The sequence below is a fragment of the Ambystoma mexicanum genome, chromosome 4q (genome assembly GCF_040938575.1).
Source record: "Ambystoma mexicanum isolate Mex_15411 chromosome 4q, UKY_AmexF1_1, whole genome shotgun sequence".
Lineage (NCBI taxonomy): Eukaryota > Metazoa > Chordata > Amphibia > Caudata > Ambystomatidae > Ambystoma > Ambystoma mexicanum.
Window position 1 is genome coordinate 136,536,984 of NC_090928.1, and position 21,476 is coordinate 136,558,459.

Consider the following 21,476-nt stretch of genomic DNA (forward strand, 5'->3'; position numbering starts at 1 on the left):
AGGTTTGCACACACTTGCTCTAGAGTAAACAGCCACTTTTCTTCTAATTGAGTCTTATTAATTTTAAAAAAAGGATTGAAAACATTTGGCCATTTGTCATCTAGAACTCCTAAATTGAATATTAGGATGCGGGCAATATAATTTAGCGCACTGTAACACTCTTTTCCATAGCAGCTTTGCATTCATAGATACAATACCCAGCTGATGACGGATTACTGTCATTCCGACCACCTTTGGGAGGTCAAGAATGGCTTTCCATAATCGTCCTTCAAGATAATCAAAATGATCCTCCCCAAATGGTGATGTATCTCCAAGCCATAATAAGTACTAAGGAGCATTTTAGCTTCGTAAAATGTTACAACAGGTTCTAATGAGAATTTACCATACCGTCAATGCATGTATTTTATCTGGGTACCATAATACCCTGCCTTTTCAAGGACACAGTGTTTATACCTCGCACTAAATTCTTCTTAGGATCTATTCTATGCAACATGCCTAACACAAGCCTTGAGAAAGAGCATGCGCTCGAAACACGTGTCGGCTGGTTCAGAAGTTGTTTCATCTTGTGAATTGCTCCATTAAATGCGATATCAAGAGCCCATTGGGTCAGTGTGGTTGTTTTGCTGTAATTCAATTGTCAATTGTTTTGTTTCAGTGGGCCCATGAGAAGAAGCTCCACATCTGACGAAACCCCTAAAAGCCTACTCACCCATTTCAATTTTAGTCCACTTTATGTATAGGGACAATCGCTGGATTTCTAGTTCTTTTCTGCTTCTTGTTAGTTCTTTCAGTTTAACAAGGCCACTACCATTTTATCATTAATGTCCTCCAGTGTAATCTCCTCATAGTTGCAGTATAAATTTATACCCAAGACAGGGCAGTAAAGCCCATTTGCAGCCACCTTCGTCTTGAGCAAACAAGGGGCAAGATCATATACCACCGAGATATCACTTGCCCAAGAAGTTTTTGCAGCAACAATTAAGCCTCCCGAGGATGCCCCATCCGCCCACCCAAAGCCATTTGGTGACACGTGGCAAAGCCATCAAGTACAACGTTAGATTTTAAAAATATTTCTTGAATCAGGATTAATGACACCCCTCCAAGTTTAGAAATGGCTTTTGGGGTGTTTCTAAGGTGAGAAAAGCCTCAGGAGGTCCATGAGATGTTAAAAGCCCAGCCTCCCAGGGCCACTCATGGATCTCGTGGCTGCCATGGAATCAACCAACACAGGGCTAGTCCGTTGTAATTGAAGGGCTTACGTAATTATCATTAAAGAGTACTTTCCAGGGACAATTGTTGCTCCCCGAACAAGTACCTGAAACACTAAATCGGTGAGCAAAAGTGCTACTGCAGCTTTTTGCAGCCACAAACGGGCAAAGGTTGATGCCTCTTTGTCTCATCTTGTCCACACAATTTAATAAGTACTTTTGGACTACTACAGATGGAATGTCAATAGCTGCAACATCGAGCCTATCCTTAAAAATCCAATTCTATTCTAGCAATATCTTTGGTAGTGATAATCCTTAGGTCTGGAATGTCACACAATAAGGCTATTATTGATCTCTGGTTTATAATGAAGTTATCATCTTTTGAGAAGACGGATTCCATGACGTATTTTGTCAGGCTTGGAGCCATTTATTGTTTTTGAATAACCATTGGCTCCATATCGCCCTCAATATTCACACACGAGGAATTGTGATCCCCCAAAGTTTTTGCTCCTATATTGCAAATAAGCATCGCCACACTGAATCAAGACACCAGCAGAGGCCTTAGATAGTGACATGTCCTTGCCCATCAATTCTGCGATGGTAATGCATAAACTAATGGGGGCGGCAAGGGCCTACTCCTGTGTCTCCTAGCTGCTGATTTGCTATCATAACCAGAGGGCCATCGGCCCTATGTGCAGCAAGAGGGCATAACACATCACATTATAATGTAGCCAATTCCATAAGCACTGGCCCAAGATCTGGCTGCCCGAGTACTTTTAAGATATCTGTACTTGTCTTTCTCTTCTTGCCTCCCCGCTCCCCTTGAGCCCAAACATTGTCTTCAGGGCATATTTTTCTAATTACAGCACCTAGCAATAAGCTAGACAGAGAGGTACCCTGAAATCAAATTAAGTTTGGTTGAGGTTTATGTTTGTGTTTATTGAATTTATATAGCGCATTAAGCCAAAGCGCTTTACAATATAACAACAGGTACAAAAGTGAGAGAAGCATATTTTCAAACATGAACAGGTCATTAGAACAATAAGTAGAACTATTTACAAGGGGGGGATGGTGGGAGGAGGGTAGAGGAGGGGGTAGGTGAAGAGAGTTACAGTGTAGGATTTGAGGTAGGGGGAGGGTAAAGGAGGGGGTAAGGGAAGGGAAGGGGGAGTGGTCTGGTGTCCTCATTGCCCTTAAGTAGTATTTGTTACCAATTTAAGGTCAGAGGGGAAGGAGAGAGGATGGGGGGAGAGAAGGGGGGCAAGGGTAGGAGGGGAAGGGGTAGGGAAAGGAAGTCGGGGGAGTGAAGAAGATGGGCTTTCAGGGAGTGGCGGAAGGATGAGTAGGTAGGGGTGGAGTGGATGGGGAGCGGGAGGGAGTTCCAGTGTAGGGGGGCCAAGAGTTGGAAGGAGCGGAAGCGTGAGGAGGCACATGTGGCTGGGGGTACAGTGAGGAGGTAGAGGTTTGCTGAGTGGAGAGAGCGGGAGGGGGAGTAAAATGAGAGGAGGGAGGAAAGGTAGGGGGTGCCAGGTCATGGAGAGATTTGTAGACAAGACAGAGAAATTGAAATTTCAGTTGTGAGAGGAAGGGAAGCCAGTCAAGTTGAGAGAGAAGAAGAAATAGAGTCTCGAGGACCGAGGAGACAGAGTACGGATTGAGGAGTGGTAGATGGATTTCAGGGGAGATAGCTGAGAGACAAGGAGTACAAAGAGGAGAGAGGAGCAGTAGAAGAGGCGGGAGAAAATAAGGGAGGAGATATGGAGTTTGGAAGCATGGAATGTGAGAGAGGAGCGGATCTTGCGGATATTATAGAGGTGGTGGCGACAAGCTTGAGAGGTTAGAGAGATGTGGTTGGAGAAGGAGACTGAGGAGTCGAGGTGGAGGCCAAGATTGGGGGCATGGGAAGATATGGGGAGATTGGAAGGTGGAAAGTGGATGAAGGGAGTGGGAGAAGGGGAGAGAGTGTTAGGAGGGAAGAAAAGCACCTCAGTCTTGTCAGTATTGAGGGAAAGAAAGTGGAATGACATCCAATCTTTTATGGCCGTGAGGCAGGAAGAAAGAGTGAGGGCAAGGTCAGCTGTGAATGAAGAGAAGGAAAAAAAGAGTTGGGTGTCATCAGGGTAGAAGTGGTGGGAAATGCCAAAAGAAGAAATGACTGGGGAGAGAAGGGAGGTATAGAGAGAGAAAAGAAAGGGTCCCAGCACGGAACACTGAGGGACGCCATAGTTCAGGGGGAGGCAGGATGAGGAGCGGCCGCCGCAGGAGACAGTGAAGGATCGATTAGAGAGGTAAGAGGTGAGCCAGGACAGAACAGAGTCTTCGAAGCTGAAGGAGGGCAGAGTGATTGATTGATTGATTGATTGTTTATTTATATAGCGCCTATACGCAATGTGTTTCAAAGCGTTTCATGGAGGGAGGGGAACATAGGAAAATACAGTTACATTCAGTTAAAGTCCTTGAAACAATACAGAATGTGAAAAATAACTATCGTACTAGGCCTGGCGACATTTCGGATAGTGCAAGTGCATAGAACAAATAAGGCAAAGAGGGAGCAGAAAAGAAGGAGAACAGAACAAGCAGTAACATTACTATGCCTGACGACAATTGATGTAGTGCAAGAGGTATACAAGAGGAGGGGTGGGAGGGGGGGCAGGGGGATAAGAGTGGGAGAAGGAGATGAACAAGACACGCTACTGTGCAAATTTGTCAGCGACAGATTAATAGAGCAGGGTTGGGGGGAGGAAGGAGAAGAAAAGGAGGGGAGGAGGAGAGACAGACAAGCTGCTATCAAGAGTCACGAGACCAAATGATAAGAGTAAATGCTAAGTGGAGGGAAGTAAGAGAGAAGGGAGAAATATAGTGAGGTGAGGAGTAGAAAGGTGGCAAAAGAAGAGGGATTTAAGGAGGGGGGAGAGGGCAGAAGGCAGTACAATCGGGGCAAGGGGGTACAAGGACCTAAAGGGGGGGCATGGTGGCAGGGGGGACACACAGACACTCAACGGAGGCAAGGGGGCAAACAGACACTCAGGGGGGGCAAGTGGGTAAACAGGGGGGTATTGGGGCACACAGACACTCACGGGGACATGGAGGCACACAGACACTCACGGGGTGGCATGGGGGCACACAGACACTCAAGGGGGCACGCAGACACTCACGGGGGCATGGGGGCACACAGACACTCATGGGGGGTATGGGGGCACACAGACACTCACGGGGGATGGGGGCACACAGACACTCACGGAGGGGCATGGAGGCACACAGACACTCACGGAGGGGCATGGAGGCACACAGACACTCACGGGGGGCATGGGGGCACACAGACACTCATGGGGGGCATGGGGGCCCACAGACACTCACGGGGGGCATGGGGGCACACAGACACTCACAGGGGGAACGGGGGCACACAGACACTCACGGGGGGGCATGGGGGCACACAGACACTCAAGGGGGCACGCAGACACTCACGGGGGCATGGGGGCACACAGACACTCATGGGGGGTATGGGGGCACACAGACACTCACGGGGGGATGGGGGCACATAGACACTCACGGGGTGCATGGGGGCACACAGACACTCACGGAGGGGCATGGAGGCACACAGACACTCACGGGGGGCATGGGGGCGCACAGACACTCATGGGGGGCATGGGGGCCCACAGACACTCACGGGGGGCATGGGGGCACACAGACACTCACAGGAGGAATGGGGGCACACAGACACTCAGGGGGGAAAGGGGGCAAACGGGGGGGCATGGGCACACAGACACTCACGGGGGCACATGGGGCACACAGACACTCACGGGGGCATGGGGGCACACAGACACTCATGGGGGGGCATGGGGGCACACAGACACTCACAGGGGGAATGGGGGCACACAGACACTCAGGGGGGCAAGGGGGCAAACGGGGGGGGCAAGGGCACAGACACTCACGGGGGGTATGGGGGCACACAGACACTCACGGGGGCAAGGGGGCAAACAGACACTCACTGGGGGGCATGGGGGTACACAGACACTCACGGGGGGCATGGAGGCACACAGACACTCGCGGGGGGCATGGAGGCACACAGACACTCAGGGGGGCAAGGGGGCAAACAGACACTCACGGGGAGCATGGGGGCACACAGACACTCAGGAGGGGCAACGGGGCAAACAGACACTCACGGGGGCAATGGGGGGCCACAGACACTCAGGGGGGGCAAGAGGGCAAACAGACACTCACGGGGGGCATGGGGGCACACAGACACTCAGGGGGGCAAGGGGGCAAACAGACACTCACGCGGGGGCATGGGGGCACATATACACTCAGGAGGGGCAACAGGGCAAACAGACACTCACGGGGGCATGGGGGCACACAGACACTCACAGGGGGGCATGGGGGCACACAGACAATCAGGGGGGGCAAGGGGGCAAACAGACACTCACGGGGGGCATGGGGGCACACAGACACTCACCGGGGGCATGGGGGCACACAGACACTCACGGGGGGCAAGGGGGCAAACAGACACTCACGGGGGACATGGGGGCACACAGACCCTCACGGGGGGCATGGGGTCACACAGACACTCAGGGGGACAAGGGGGCAAACAGACACTCATGGGTGGGCATGGGGGCACACAGACCCTCGGGGGGGCAAGGGGGAAAACAGCCACTCACCGGGGGGCATGGGGGCACACAGACACTTAAGGGGGCAAGGGGGCAGACACTCACAGGGGTCATGGGGGCACACAGATACTCAGGGGGGCAAGGGGGCAAACAGACACTCACAGGGGGGCTATGGAGGCACACAGACACCCAGGGGGGGCAAGGGGGCAAACAGACACTCACGGGGGGCATGGGGGCACACAAACACTCAGGGGGACAAGGGGGCAAATAGACACTCACAGGGGGGCATGGGGGCACACAGACACTCAGGGGGGCAAGGGGGTAAACAGACACTCACGGGGGGCATGGGGGCACACAGGCACTCTGGGGGCAAGGGGGCAAACAGAAACTCACTGCGGGGCATGGGGGCACACAGACACACGGGGGTGGTGATCCGGCGTACCGTGGTGGACAGGGGTAGACAGGGCCTCAGAAGTGGGCCTTCGAATGGTGTGGCCGGCCCCCAGTGCTAAGAAGTAAGAAGTAAGGGGTAAGGGGTGATCTACAGTATCAAAAGCTGTAGAAAGATCAGGGAGGATAAGAATTGAAGATTGCTTAGCGTAACGAGCCGTGAGGAGAGAGTTGAGGACATAGGTGAGGGCAGTCTCAGTGCAGTGTATAGGGCGGAAACCAGATTGAGAGGTGGGGAGGAGGGAGTGGGATGAGACGAAAGCTGAAAGTTGAGAGTAGGCAAGGCGCTCGAGGAGCTTAGAAATAAAGGGGAGAAGGGAGATTGGCCAGAAGTTGGGGACAAGAAGAGGGTTAGCAGAAGGTTTCTTCAGGATAGGGATTATGGTAGCATGTTTGAAAGCTGAAGGAAAGGTGGCGGAAGAGAGACAGATGTTGAACAAGGTGGTTAGGTAGGGAATAAGGATAGGGTATATTTTTGGGATGAGGGAGGTGGGGATTGGGTCAGAGGGGGCAGCAGTAGGGTGAGTTTTGGACAGGAGGCGGGAGACACATGCAGGTGTGATAGGAGAAAAGGTGGACAAGTTGGCAGAGCTGGAAGAGGGGGAGGTGGAGAGGGGGAGAAAGAAGACGAGGAGAGGATGTTCTGGTGAAGAGAGAGGATTTTGGATGAAAAGAAGTTGGCGAAGTCAGAAGGAGATGGTTCATGGAAGGGTCTGAAGTGGGAGGGGAGAGAAGCCGAGAATCTTCCAGAGATGTTCTGGAAGATACGGCGAGGATGAGAGGCTTGTGAGTGGAGGAGGCCAGAGTAGTAGGAGTGTTTGGCAGATGAGAGGCAAGAGTCGTAGAGAGAGTGATATTAGAAATCAGAGGATTGATTAGTCAAAGAAGGGGATTTGATCCAGCGTCGTTTGAGGCGGCACATGGACAGAAGGTGTGAATAGAGCCAGCATTGGGAAGGTTTGTGAGAAGGGGAGAAGGGAGTGAGAGGATAGAGTTGGTCAAGACTGGAGGTTATAGAGGAGGGCAGTGAGGAGAGGGCATCATCTGCTGAGAGGGAGGCGAAATCAGAGAGGGGGAAGGGAGGAAGAGCATGAGTCATGGAAGAGAGTAGGGTTCAAATTGCGGAGGTCGCAACGAGAGAATGAGGGAGAGGAGATAGAGGTGGGGGAAGATAAGGAGGGAGGAGTGAGGGAGAAGTAGAGCAAGGCTTGATCTGAGAGATAGTTGGGAAGAGAAGGAAGAGTAAGAAGAGAGAAAGATGAGATAGAGTGTGGAGCCAGTGGAGTGGGTAGGGGGAGTAGGAAGGGGAGAGAGGAGGTAGGAATCAAGTAATGAAAGAAGAGGAGATGTGGATGAGAGAGGGAGGTTGAGGTCACCAAGGACTGAGAGAGGAGTAGGGGAAGGAGAGATGAGAGAGAGAAGACGGTCAACGTCTTCATAGAAGGAAGAGAGGGGGCCAGGAGGTCTGTGAATAATTAAGAAGGAGATCGCGTGAGGATAGGTGAAGGATTTGAAAAGAAATTCAAAGGAAGAGAAGGTGGAGAGGGTAGGGGATGAGGAAAGACATTTAGGGTGAAAAATGAGGCTGACGCCACCTCCGTGACCAGAGGGGCATGAGACATGAGAGGAGGAGGAGGTGGAGAGAGATGCAGGGACTGTGGAATTGAAGAGGGGGATCCAAGTCTCGGTGATGCAGAGGAAGTGAAGATTGAGTATGAAGAACAGGTTAAGGGTCGCAGTGGCTTTATAGCAGATGGAACGGGCATTCCAGAGGGAAATGTTGATAATGCTGGAGGGGCTAACAGTGGGGAGGTGGATAAGATTGGGGCAAGAAGGGATAGTGCGGCGAGGGAGGGGTGGGCAGGAGGGAGGTGACAGGAGGGGGTGGAAATTAGGAAGAGGGGAAGGTAGAGGAGGAGGAGGAAGGAGAGGGGGAGGAAGATGGAGGGAAGACGACGAAGGGAGAGACAGATAGGGTGCATGGCAGAAAGGGGAAGAAATAAGTGTTCGTGGATGTGGGAGAAGTGAGGACAGCAGGGGCCAGGAATAGGGAATGCAACAGAAAGTGATAAAGGGGGGTTGGAGAGGTCAGCAGAGCAGCAGAGCATCCAGGGCAGAGGGAAGCAGAGCGTCCAGGGCAAAGGGGTGGGTAGCAGAGGCTAGGAGGATACCCAAGGTGTAGCGGCAAGGACGGCAACAACAGGGACCTAGAATAAGGGTTGCAACAGGGTGCGATCAAGGGCAGCTGGAGAGATTAGCAGGGCAGCAGAGCATCCAGGGCAAGGAGCAGCAGAGCATCCACAGAAGAGAGGTCAGTGGCAGAGGCAAGAGGGGGCAGTAAGGCAAAGGCTCCTGTGGGTGGTGGACTCGGGAGAGCTTGTCAGGGGCAAGCAGCTCAGCAGGCGCGGAATGAAGACCAGTAACAGCACCCATACGCTGGTGGTTCCGGCGAGAGGCACAGCAATGTCCTGGGAAGGGCAAAGCGGCCCAGGAGGCGGTAGTGAGGCAAGGTTCTTGTGGTTGGTGGGCTCAGGAGAGCGTCGGAGGCGGTCCAGCAGGTGGGCGAGATAGTGGTCCGGAGACGGAGCTTGAGGGCGCTAACCGCACTCAGCTACTGGTGGTTCTGGCGAGGGGCTCTGCAGGCCGACAGTCCTGTGCAGTACTAGGCCCAGGTTCATCGTTCAGGTTTCCTTGTAAGTGAGTGCTATGTTTTACCATTATTCCTAATTGTGTTTATGTTAATTATTGATTTACACTGTATGTTAATATATAGCTGAATGGAAATCTCTTCAGTCATCATTGTGAATGTGAATGTGCTGTATATTATTCCCTGATGTTTGTACATGTATTTGCATTAATGAAGAAGTTTGTGCCTGAATCGATGCATAATACATTTTGATATATAGCATACAATAAACGATTCATGCGATTAGGACTGTTTGTGGTTAGAGACATATGATTGATGTGTATTGTTCCCAAACTACGCCCATAATTCTCACACTAATAAAATATTTTAAAAAATCAAGTTTTGGTTGAAAGATTTTTCTGTCGGGCAACTTTTTGTGTTAAAATTTACGAATATCCCCCGGTCCCGCTCACAGTATGGTATGGTCCTCCTGAGACAAAGCAGGAGGGCATAACCCATCAGATTGTGATTTAGCCGATTCCGTAAGCACTGGCCCAAGATCTGGCTGCCCTACTACATTTAAGACATCTGTACTTTTCTTTTTCTTCTTGCCCTCCTCCTTGCATGAATATCGGAGCTATAGATTTCACAGAAAGGGTTGGCGGGAGTTGAATGATTGGCTCATCCTCCAAGCTTGGAGCCTCAGTCTCATCAGGGATGGTTAATGAACAGAGGAACTTCAAGGAAGAACTTCTATTTCTCTTTTTTCCATTTTGCATTTTTAGACTTGTTACGTTAATTTCCGGCTCCCTTATGGCCTCAATAACAATCACAGACTGGGCTTTCACTTATTCGCTAACAACTTCCAGAACTTTTACAAATGAATTTAAAATAAAATGCAAGGCAGTCAGCATTCAATTACTATCAACCCCACACCCAGAGTGCTGATTGAGGCTCTTTGTAGGCCGCAGGGAACGCGGAGGATCAGAAAAGTCCAGTGACCGGCCTGGATCTTGGTAAAAAATAACGCAGCGAAAGCCATTAGCATGCTGGCTAAAATATTAGCCTCTTCCCCATTTGCTGATAAAGCCTTCTCCAGGAAACTATCAGAATCCACTGCAGTGGTATCATCGTTTAGGGCCTTAGTGCCCTGGTGAGGCGGAGTAAATACTGGTAATGGCCCCATGCATCAGGTCCCCCACGGTCAAGCTCCATCTCCTTTGAAAATAATCAGTTATCTTTTTTCTATGGAGGTAGCTGATAATGTAAAAACCTGTGCAGGGTAACTTTGGGAGTCCTCCAAATACTAGCGCTTTGAAGCACTTCACTTGTGTATAAACAATTACAATTACTACTACCCAGCAGTACTACTAAGAGCATTTCCTCTGCAGAAATAGCAAAGCCATTTGTTACCGGCTCAGTAGCCACACATACAATGGAGGCACAGTTCTCTTTCCTTGTGTTAGCACTTCGCAGAGCATCACTCGGGCAGTCCGACTCGTTAAGCAGAGCACAATCAGCAAATTACTGTTGATTGCAGTCCTTAAAAAGAAGTATCAATCATATGTTTTCACTTCCCATAATTTCCTTTTTAATTCTGCACTTCATAAGAATGATTGTCAGTTTTCCCGCTGCCCCACTGCTGGACTGCCAGACTGCTTCCAACACTTGCGACTGCACTTCTGCAATGCGCGTGCGCGAATGCGCGATGCTCTCCTCTTTAAACTCCCCAGGCGGATTAATGATTTCCGAGAGTCAGCCCAAGTTAATAGATTGTAGAAAAAGGCTGTGGTTGACAAAAGCTTAAACAGAATGTAAACAAAGCGTTTCAGAATGCCACTGCCAGAGTGCTCCTAACATTTGCGACTGCACTTCCAGAAAGCAGGCATGCAAATGCGCACTGTTCTCCTCTTTAAACTCCTAGGTGGAGTAATGATTTTCAAGAGGCAGCTGAGGTTAATAGATTGTAGAAACAAGTCTGCAGATGACAAAAGTTTAACGAGAGCATATCAGAATGCCACCGCCAGACTGCTCTCAACACTTGCAATGCACTTCCTTTCTAACTCTGGTGACCACTCCCCTTATGTCTCCCAATTTCTCTCTTTCTTTTTCCATTTTCTCTGACCTTGTCATCTAAGCTTCTTCAGCTGCCCACCTCCATCCCTCACAATCTTACTTTCCCTTCCAACTCTTTCTCCATATCAGCTCCTCCCCCACTGTGCCACTTAACTTAATTTCTATGTCTACACTCAGTCTCTCCCTCTTTAGCTTCCACCTCCACCTAACTCCTGTCTGAATGGCAATTCCACCTCTCCAAGGGATCCCCTCGGCTCGGTCACGCTTTAACCACCTTATATTACTAGTAGCCCTCTCTCATCTCCAATTCTTAATCCCTCTTCTGCCTATCTCCAAGATCCTATTTCACCTCTCATTCCATTACTTCAATCATTCCCAATGTCATGCTTTCCATTGTCTGTCCCAGACCTCCTTCAATATGCCACTCCTTTTTACAACAAGGGTTCTATCAAGAGGGGATCAAAGCAGGTGATAGTAGTTGGAGCTCATGTCGATGGCGAGCAGCCTCAACAGGTGCTGAGCTTGGCCCCAGTGACCCGAGAGATCACAGATTGACTATTTTATATTCCTTTATTGCATCACATTGGCAGTGGCAACTATTCTTTCACACATGCAGCCATAGACTTAACTGATCGTGGTCTTGAGAAGATTGAACCCCTTCCGTAAGTAAGCCTTCTGTGTCAGCCTTTGTATTGGACACTCAGGTCTCTGACCAGGGTATCATTGATGGCATTGGGAGAGACTTGCCCATCAAGGTTGATGGGCTGATGTGTGTGTGCGAAAGGGGTGCCCTGTGAAATTACAGAAATTGGAACAGAGACATAACAGCCATGGGTAAGAAAATATAGAACAGGCAAAACATAGACAGAAAGTAGGACAAAGCGAGAACAATAGAGAAAGATGAAAAAGAATTAAAGAGCAAGAGGGAGAACAAATTGAAGAGAAAGAAAGCAGTAAGGTGGAGAGACAGGTTTTCTATAGCAAGGAAACGGGTCACTAGTTGCTGTGGTTTTGTCTGCTCTACCTTACCTCAATTTTCCAAGGTTTTGCAGATAAGTGCCTTCTCCCCCCTGCTGCCTTTCCCTTTTGAGTTCTGAGAAGTGATTGCATTCATGCCCATCATATGCTACCTAATAAAAGACCAGATGTATGTTTGTCCGAAGACATCCTTCTTACTCTGACTGTCATCACCAGTAGAGGTAGCTGTGCCCTTGCAAATGCAACGATAAGACTTCAAGTTCATCTTCCAGGCAATCAAAATTTCAACAATGATAACTTAAAATTAGCTACAGAAAAGGTCCAAGGCAGGCATACCACTTTAACAGTGTATTTAAGTTGCATACACTAAGAAAATGTATACATTCAATAAAACATATGAACACAATTAATTTGATAAAACACTATTTGTGTAACAGAAAGAATGACATTTTTTTAAATGTACCTATATATTATGTAATTATTCATTACAATATTTCTTGGTATGTATTATTATATCAATAATAGTCTTCATGTACGTTTTAAACTTTGACTTCAATTTAATGTATTTTATGATCTAATGTCTACTTCGAATCATGCTGCACATGAATTTTATTACTCTGACATCCCTCAACATTATATATTTGAGTCTAAAACCCATAAGTGGATTCCAAGACAATGAGAAGCAGATACAACAATTGGCCTTAATTATTATGTTGAGCTTTCAACGGATACTTTGAGATTTTGTTGAAGTTACTACTCCTCCATGTAAAAGGAGCAAGATCCTTTACAATGTTTTTTTCTATTAACATAAATTATGTTAAAATACACATATATATGTTTATATATATATATATATATATATATTTGTATATAGTACATGGCCACGGTAGTGGCCATGCAGTTATGGATAAGTTGCTGTTTCCATAGGAAGAGCACTTTTCGGGCGGCTTATAACTTCGCTCCCCCTGGACGAATCCTCACCAAACTGCAAAAAAAGTGTATGGCCCACTCTGAATTTTCTTGCAAAGTTTGGTGAGGATTCGTCCAGGGGGGGAAAAGTTATAGGGGGGGTCCCAAAATGTATTTTTTTCCCATAGACTGAATGGGAAACATTTTCTGCTCGCGCCTACAGCCCAAACCGCTGGACGGATTTTCACCAAATTTGGACCAGGAGCAGCGGATTGGTCCCGAAAGCGTGCTTTTGCAAATTTGGTGAAAATCCATCCAGTAGTTTTTTTAAAAAATGACCAAAAAGTAGGTCAGAAAAATGTGTGATATCTGTGTTCGCTTCGCGGACATACATCCCTGTTCGCTCGGTGGACAGGACAGGGATTGGACAAGCGGGTTGCGTCGTGTCCGCGGACATGTTACGTGCTTTCCCATTGGCTTCACTGCAGCGTGCAGTGCGTTGTATTTTCAAGACGCCCGCCATCTTTGTTTGTGGTTTGCGGTGAGAGCCCGGCTAGTAAGTGTCTTCCTTCCGTTCCCCCACCCCCGCTCATGTCCGTGTCTCCTTCCTGTCCCCCCCACCCCCACCCCCACCCCCGTGTCTCCCCTGTTCCTCCAGCCCCCGCTCACGCCATCGGCATACGGTGGCCTGCGGAGGGCCGAGGAGCAGGATCTGCCGCCTGCACAGTTAGCTCAGGCCCCGTGTCTCCCCTGTTCCCCCCCACCCCCGCTCATGTCTCCACTCATCCCCGTGTCTCCTCTGTTCCCCCCCACCCTCCGCTCATCCCCCGTGTCTCCCCTGTTCCCCCCACCACCGCTCATGTCTCCGCTCATCCCCGTGTCTCCTCTGTTCCCTCCCACCCTCCACTCATTCCCCGTGTCTCCCTCACGATCCCCCCACCCCTGCTCATGCCCCGTGTGTCCCTCCCCTTCCCCCCCATCCCCCGCTCATGCCCCGTGTGTCTCTACGCTTCCCCCACCCCCCGATCATGCCCTGTGTGTCTCTCCCCTTACCCCCATCCCCCGCTCATGCCTCATGTGTCTCCCCTTCCCCCCACCCCCCGCTCATGCCCCATGTGTCTCTCCCCTCCCCCGCACCCCCTGCTCATGCCCCATGTGTCTCCCATTCCCCCCCACCCCCCGCTCATGCCCCGTGTGTCTCTCCCCTCCCCCACCCCCCGCTCATGCCCCATGTGTCTCTCCCCCCAACCCCCCGCTCATGACCCGTGTGTCTCTCCCCTCCCCCCACCCCCCGCGTGTCTCTCCCCTCCCCCCACCCCCCGCTCATGCCCTGTGTCTCCCCTTGAACCCCCACCCCCCGCTCATGCCCCGTGTGTCTCTCCCCTTCCCCCTCACCCCCCGCTCATTCCCTGTGTGTCTCTCCCCTCCCCCCATCCCCCGCTCATGCCCATGTCTCTCTCCCCTTCCCCCACCACCCGCTCATGCCCCGTGTCTCTCCCCTCCCTCCACCCCCCGCTCATGCCCCGTCTCTCTCCCCTTCCCCGCACCCCCCGCTCATGGCCCGTGTGTCTCTCCCCTTTCCCCCCACCCCCCGCTCATGCCCCGTGTGTCTCTCCCCTTCCCCCCACCCCCCGCTCATGCCTGTGTCTCTCCCCTCCCCCCATGCTCATGCACCCGTGTGTCTCTCCCCTTCCCCCCACCCTCCGCTCATGCCCTGTGTGTCTCTCCCCTCCACCCTCTGCTCATGCCCCGTGTGTCTCTCCCCCCGACCCCTGCTCATGCCCCGTGTGTCTCTCCCCTCCCCTCCACCCCCCGCTCATGCCCCGTGTGTCTCTCCCCTCCCCGCCACCCCCCGCTAATGATCTGTGTCCCCTGTTACCCCCCACCCCCGCTCATGCCCCGTGTGTCTCTCCCCTTCCCCCCCACCCCCGCTCATTCCCCGTGTGTCTCTCCCCTCCCCCCATCCCCCGCTCATGCCCATGTCTCTCTCCCCTTTCTCCCACCCCCCCGCTCATTCCCCGTGTCTCTCCCCTCCCTCCACCCCCCGCTCATGCCCCGTCTCTCTCCCCTCTCCCCCACCCCCGCTCATGGCCCGTGTGTCTCTCCCCTTTCCCCCCACCCCCCGCTCATGCCCCGTGTGTCCCTCCCCTTCCCCCCACCCCTCGCTCATGCCCCGTGTCTTCCCCTCCCCCCATGCTCATGCACCCGTGTGTCTCTCCCCTTCCCCCCCACCCTCCGCTCATGCCCCGTGTGTCTCTCCCCTCCACCCCCTGCTCATGCCCCGTGTGTCTCTCCCCCCCGTCCCCCGCTCATGCCCCGTGTGTCTCTCCCCTCCCTCCCACCCCCCGCTCATGCCCTGTGTGTCTCTCCCCTCCCCGCCACCCCCCGCTCATGACCTGGGTCATCCCCTGTTACCCCCCACCCCCGCTCAAGCCACGTGTGTCTCTCCCCCTCCCCCCACCCCCGCTCATGACCCGTGTGTCTCTCCCCCTCTCCCCCACCCCCGCTCATGCCCCGTGTGTCTCTCCCCCTCCCCCCACCGCCCGCTCATGCCCCGTGTGTCTTTCCCCCTCCCCCCACCTCCCGCTCATGCCCCGTGTGTCTCTCCCCTGTTCCCCCCACCCCCTGCTCATGCCCCGTGTCTGCCCTGTTCCCCCACCCCCTGCTCATGCCCCATGTGTGCCCTGTTCCCCCACCCCCGCTCATGCCCTGTGTCTCCTCTGTTCCCCCCCACCCCTGCTCATGCCCTGTGTCTCCCTCATTTCTCCCCACCCCCGCTCATGTCCCGTGTCTCCCTCCTTTACCACCCCCACCCCCCGCTCATGCCCCGTGTGCCCTGTTCCCCCACCCCCTTCATGCCCGTGTGAGCCCTGTTTCCCCCCCACCCCCGCTCATTCCCTGTGTCTCCCCTGTTCCCCCCACCTCCCGCTGATGCTCCGTGTGTTCCTCCTGTTCCCCCCACCCCCCACTCATGCCCCGTGTGTGCCCTGTTCCCCCCACCCCCCGCTCATGCCCCATGTCTTCCTTCTTCCCCCCACCCCCCGCTCATGCCATGTGTCTCCCTTCTTCCCCCACCCCCCGCTCATGCCCCGTGTCTTCCCCTTCCCCCACCACCCCCGCTCATGCCCCGTGTCTCCCTTCTTTCCCCCACCCCCGCTCATGCCCCGTGTCTCCCTTCTTCCCCCCCACCCCCCACTCATGCCCCGTGTCTCCCTTCTTCCCCCCCACCCCGCTCATGCCCCGTGTCTCCCTTCTTCCCCCCACCCCCCGCTCATGCCCCGTGTCTCCCTTCTTCCCCCCCACCCCCCACTCATGCCCCGTGTCTCCCTTCTTCCCCCCCGCTCATGCCCCGTGTCTCCCTCCTGTACCCCCACCCCCCGCTCATGCCTCGTGTCTCCCTTCTTTCCCCCCCACCCCCCGCTCATGCCCGGTGTCTCCCTTCTTTCCCCCCCACCCCTCGCTCATGCCCCGTGTCTCCCTTGTTCCCCCCACCCCCGCTCATGTCACATGTCTCCCTTCTTCCTCCCCCACCCCCCGCTCATGCCCTGTGTCTGCCCTGTTCCCCCCACCTTCCGCTCATGCCCCGTGTCTCCCTCCTGTATCCCCCCAACCCCCGCTCATGCCCCGTGTCTCCCTCCTGTACCCCCCACCCCCGCTCATGCCCCGTGTCTCCCTTCTTCCCATTCCACCCCCGCTCATGCCCCGTGTCTCCCTTCTCCCCCGCTCATGCCCCGTGTCTCCCTTCTCCCCCCCCACTCATGCCCCTGTCTTCCTTCTCCCCCCACCACCCGCTCATGCCCCATGTCTTCCTTCTTTCCCCCCCACCCCCCGCTCGCTCATGCCCCATGTCTCACTCGTGTTACCCCCCAACCCCGCTCATGCCCCATGTCTCCCTCGTGTTACCCCCACTCATGCCCCGTGTCTCTCTCCTGGTCTTCCCAACCTCCCGCCGATGCCCTGTTGTGTTCTCTTTATACACACCGCCTTCCCTTTCCCTGGTGTCCATCTTGGTAAAAGATTTTCCTTCCTACACTGGGACGCCTGTCTGTGGCATCCCGGTTTGGGAAGAAAAATCTTTTTTTTACCACCCCAGGTTCCCACTTTGAGAACCTAGGATGCTAGTGGTCTTCCTCCATTGAAAAGGACGTTATGGTTACGTTGCACTAATAAAAAAACTATGAAATTCAGTAAAAAGAATGTGTTAAAGTGACTTTATGGTTAAGTTGCACTAATAAAAACCTATGAAATTCAGTAACCAAACTTTGTTAAAGGGACATTATGGTTAAGTTGCGCTACTAAAAACTTATGAAATTCAGTAAAAAAACGTTGTTAAAGGGGCGTTATGGTTAAGTTGCCTACTAAAAACCTATGAAATCCAGTAAAAAAACTTTGTTAAAGGGACGTTATGGTTAAGTTGCGCTACTAAAAACCTACGAAATTCAGTAAAAAAACTTTGTTAAAGGGACGTTATGGTTAAGTTGCCATACTAAAAACCTAGGAAATTCAGTGAAAAAACGTTGTTAAAGGGACGTTATGGTTCCAAGTAAAACCGAAAAAACCTTGAAATTCGCCAGTTATGGTAAGCTAAGCAACCATAACTCGCGCCACCACCGTGCACTGCTAAGCCTAACAACCAGGACATCAAAGATGACATCACAAATGTCATCAATGACATCACTGATGACATCACATATCTGACTCCCCCTTTTTTCCTTTCCTGACATATCTAGGCCACATGATTTTCTTCAGTAACAGTCAGGAACTAAAAATTGTAAATGTACTATATTCTTAGACTTATCCTTCAAGTATGTTCTTACAATAATTCCCTTAGGGTCCAGTCATATCATATGAAACATATACATAGGGGAAGACAGAACCTTGAAAGACAGCAATCCTTTTTGTGCATTAAAATTATCAGTAGAGTTATCAGCACTTTCTGATACTTTTCATGTTTTTTTATTACTGTACTTTCCCTGTATATGCTCATATTTTTATATGTTGTACTCACCCTATTTTCCTTAGGGTCCAGACACATCATGTGATATATATAGATAGGGTAAGCAACAGCTTTGAAACAGAGCACTTATTTCTCTGCATAAAGGTAATCAGTTAGGTTATGAACACTTTCTGCTACTATTGCTGTTTTTTTTTCTTACTTCAATTCCCTTGTATATATTCATATTTGTATGTGGTGTTGTCTCTTTGTGATTTGTCTATAATAATGCAATTATGTAGTAAGTGGGTTTTATTACCTACTTATCACAAGTTTCACTGTACGCAAAACTCTAATATGAAAACAGTTATCATTTCACTATTCAACATGGCAAGCTTATGAATATTGCACCTCCATCATGTATGCTGCACACAATGCCTATGTTTCTACATGAGTACCTTAGTATACTGGATGGAACTTCATAATAGAATGCTATTTATATCAATGCATAGCTTAATGCACTGATTAGCACTTGATATTTATTCCAATAATCTTTTACACTTTTTTTATTAACATTACACTAAGAATCCCTTGTACAGACTTTTCATTCATGAAAGGTAAATGCACATGTGATGTCATCAGTGATGTCATCAATGACATTTGTGATGTCATCTTTGATGTCCTGGGTGTTAGGCTTAGCAGTGCACGGTGGTGGCACGAGTTATGGTTGCTTAGCTTACCATAACTTGCGAATTTGAAGGGTTTTTTGGTTTTACTTGGAACCATAACGTCCCTTAAACAAAGTTTTTTGACTGAATATATATATATATATATATATATATATATATATATATATATATATATATATATATATATATATATATATATATAAAAAGAGGAAAATGAACCGCACTCTCCGCAGTCAATTTGAACAATGGAAATGTCCAATTTCCAAACAAAATAGCACAGTGCACAACACTGAAAGGGTCACAAAAAAATGTATTCACGTGAGGAAACAAGGGTCTATGGAACTCAGAAAGGTGCCTATACACTGAACACATCTTCCTTTACTCACATTAGCCGGTGGACACTGGCTTTTCCATTAGTTGCTTTATAAATCAACTATACATACATTGATAACTTTTCAATGAACAGATCTTGTTTTTTTAAAGCATCAGGATACCAGAGTCATAATGACAAACGTAGGCAGATAACTCAGCAAATGCTACCTACAGTGATTTTAAACACAATTGGTGATTCCAAATGGATCCCGTTTTTGGCATAGTTATGGTAGGTGTAAGTTACTGCTACACCTAGTTGCAACTTTACATGAAAACGGGATTCTTGAAGAAATCAGGTATTACTAACTACTGTCAGAAAATCAGCATAAGGTAACCCTGATCCTCAAATAATCCCTTTTGCACGCAAAGGTTGTGGTCTGACTTGGAGGACCTTGCACCAGAGTAACTTACTCCAGGTCAGATGGGAAAACAATTGACATTTTCCCAGAACATTTCCAAACTGTGCTTCTCTCCCTCGAAACTACTTGCATGCAACAAATGTACGTACACCTTCATTCACCGTCACACCTCACATCCACACTCACACCTAGAACGGCCGGGTTAATCCTAACTCTGTTCACAAAACACACTAAGACAACTTTGAAGTTTTGTCAAAGAATGCATATTAATCTTTTGTAGGCGTATCCATCCTTCCATTCAGACACCTCCTTGACAACCCCCCACCCCAATACCACATTACGCCCTTGAGAGAACCTTTTAGTTTGGGTTATTTGGCAGTGGTTTAGCACAACCTATAAGCTGAATCTATTGCAAGAGAGTGCAAATAGGGAGAAATAGCATACGAGGAGCGACACAAAGCTTATAGGTGTTGCTTGGTGAATGCCAGCCCATTGAGTGCCCATGGCAATGCTAATTCTATGGCCATTCCCACCCAGTTCCTGCCCCTCTCCACCCAAAACACCGTGTCATGGGAACTCTTTGAGCACATTTAAATCAAGCTGTCCCATTAAACTCTTTTTTTTAAAACAGTTTTTATTGAGATCGTCATGCATGAATAAAATTCAACAAAACATGCAACCCAGTAGACGGCAACACTCCCATCCAACTTTGCACTTGAAGTGCCTGCCAGTGTTTTCTCAAAGCTGTCTTCTGAGAGTTATTTACTTAATTGTAGTTGTAAATGTGTTCTGGTTGTAATAAAAATGTCTTAACCAAATCTTCCTTCAGCCTCTTAATTTATAAAAACTAGGCGTGTCCATCACTGAAGTCCTGTTAAAAACAAGCATTTGTCAGGCACTGCTATTAGATGCCCAGGTACTCTCACCATTTTGCACCATCAAGTTAATATCACCAAAGCAGTGCCTGGCAAGTGCCTTTCCTTGCATGCACAAAACCCCAAACTGTTGACATTGCCAATGCGTGTTTAGCATTTTACGCATGTTAAACTTACACAACTGTGCCGCTAACTTACGTCAAAGAATACTAACATCTACCAAAAGTAAATCCTTTCATTGTGCGGCTTTAAATCCCTTTATGAATTTGCTCCATAACACACAGAAATGCACACTTACTCCTGGAAAAAGCATGGTACTTTGGGACCCTGGTATGTAAAATCACCACATGCAGTACTGTTGTGATTTACTTGTTCTTTCACTGTTTCCCCTTTGTTGTCTTTGTTTGACACCCACATGTTCTTTTTCTCTCTTTTTCTTTCTCTTTATCTCTCTATCCTTCTCGTTTTCTCTCTTTCTCTCCTCTTCATCTTCACTCTAGTTCTCCCCACACGCACACTCTCTGTCTTTGTCTGTCTGTGCTATATTATCCTTCTGTTTGCCTCGTTACATTTCCCACTTCCATCTTCACTCCAATTCACCGGCCATTTTAAAAATCAATCTGCACAGTAGAAGGCTCGCACAAGAAATTCCCAAACTGCGCCTGAAGGGATAATTCATTTCATGCAGATTCGTTCATTTTTGGTTCATTTTTTGCAAAGTTATACGCATTCGAAACCACGGTTTTAATATGGTAATGTTGCTTTAACCTAAGGTATGCGTCTGCGAGGAGTAGCTACATATACACCAACTTTAAATAAACATATGTTCCCTTTAAAACAGGATTTCTGCCCACAACACGTCCAATATGATCAGTGCGCGACTGACATCGACCACCTTAATAAATGCTGGCAGCTATAGCGGACACATGACATGTGAGTGAAAGAATGTTAAAAGTGTGTAGCACCAGAACGCCTTGCCACTTCTTAAAAGCATATCAACACAGAGTGTAGGAAAATACTTTGCAGCCCTTATGGGAGACGTCTTGGAAAAATATTTATATAGTACCATTAATCAGAAGGAAACGAGCATTACGGACAGTTTCAGGGATCCACATTTTACATGCAAAGCGCCTCTCAGTGAAATAGCAGCTATGTGTCACAGAGCTACTTTTGCATGATTCAGACAGTCCCCCTTATGGCATATTCTTAGGAATGATAAAATATCACAACAGGAGTTTTGCAAAGTCTTTCTTTTACTATTATTTGTGGGTCTTATAAAGTGGCAGAGGGAACTTACGTTCTGGATGCTGGGTAGCCAAGTGGGGGACCTCCATTTTAAATGATTCAACGTGACTGTTGGAGGTATGCTAGTATTTCCCCTGAATAAGTCGAACAAC